The sequence below is a fragment of the Lucilia cuprina genome, chromosome 2, assembly GCF_022045245.1.
Source record: "Lucilia cuprina isolate Lc7/37 chromosome 2, ASM2204524v1, whole genome shotgun sequence".
Taxonomy (NCBI): domain Eukaryota; kingdom Metazoa; phylum Arthropoda; class Insecta; order Diptera; family Calliphoridae; genus Lucilia; species Lucilia cuprina.
In genome coordinates this window covers 34182716-34184160 of record NC_060950.1, presented here as the reverse complement: position 1 = coordinate 34184160, position 1445 = coordinate 34182716, and the positions used below count along the sequence as shown (strand labels likewise).

General features: G+C 27.5%; 1 long non-coding RNA gene across 1 annotated transcript; it reads right to left on the bottom strand.

Annotated features, from left to right (window-relative positions):
- Nucleotides 1-315: 315 nt before the first annotated feature.
- Nucleotides 316-753, bottom strand: LOC124421429. The gene is made up of 2 exons (XR_006941653.1): nucleotides 418-753; nucleotides 316-352 (listed from the first exon to the last, which is right to left on the bottom strand). It is a non-coding gene; the product is annotated as an uncharacterized LOC124421429 (long non-coding RNA).
- Nucleotides 754-1445: the final 692 nt, after the last annotated feature.

Genomic DNA, 1445 nt, shown 5'->3' with positions numbered 1-1445 from the left:
TTGATCCAGAATACCAGTCTATAAAATTATTTATATTATAGACTAAAAAATTATCCTGATTAGACCTTTAATTCTACATCTATTCTTTTCGATGTATGTGATTGGGAACGGACTGATCGTTTAAATCCAAATAAATACTTATGTATATTTATATATTTTGTATTAAAGATAACACTTAAGTATGTAGAATTTTGTGCATTTTTGAACTCGTGTAGTGTGTTATTATTGTATTTGAAATGAACTCGGCTCTGATTATTTAAAAAAAACAATAAACATTTATTAGCTATTAAGATGTTCGTTCTTCTCTTTTCTCTCTTGGTATTTGATTCAGTGCTCTGAGTAAGTATATTATCTAAAAATAAATTTAAAATCATATAATTAATCTTCATTCAGTATCTTACTATGAGTTTGGCTTACCCGTTTTTGAAGTTTCAATTTTAGATTGATAATTAAATCCGCTATTAGGATACTGTGTTAAGCTTGGATATAAATGACGAGCATTAATAGCTGGTAAATCATCATACGTATAGGTTTTCTTGGGAAACGTGGAAGGCTGTTCAGTTTTAGGGACCCGCTAATAAGTTTTCGAAAAAAATAGCTAATACCAGTACATATACTTTCGCCCCAACCTTTACCACCGCTAGTAGTTCCACTAGTTGCTAAGAATAGTGTTGCAATCAACAAAATACCAAAAAATATTCGGAAGTTCATTGGAAGTTTTTTTGTTCTTAACTGAAATACGTTTTTCTATTAAATGATTATCATTTTCCAAATAATAATTGCTATTATATATTATTTGTTTATTATATTATAAATAATTTTAGTCTGATAACAGTTAACCCTAGAATACATATAATGCTCATTAAAACAAAAAGATGTTTATAATTTTCATTGGAACTAATAATTTATAAAATATTATTGTTATATGTTATGTTTATTTTTATTAGTTTTAGAAATATTTATTAGTTATTAGAATTAATAATGGGTAGTTAGTGCCAGACAAATAAAAAACATGATTATTTTGTAAATAAAGCAATCTACTCGTTTATTCACCATCGATAACTCAGAAATGGAGCATCTGAATCCATATATAACAAGTAGGAAAGTATAGTCGGGCATGGCCGACCATATAATACCCTACACCATGAGTATATTTTTAAATTTTTTATTTTTTTAAAGAAACTTTTACGTTAATATTACCATAATTCCAAAATATTTAAGCAATTTATTGATAAAAAACTAAAATTCTAAATGAGGCTTTATATAGGTCAAATATGGGCCGATCCTCGGTAAATTTGGTAAAGAATATATTTTTAAATAACAGTTAGTTTTGTTAAAGTCCATTACGATACAAATGGTTACAAGTCAATTTTAGACGTTTAAGACATTTTTGAAGAGGGGTTTGTATGGGGGCTAGGGCCAAATAAGGGCCGTTCCTTACGAAA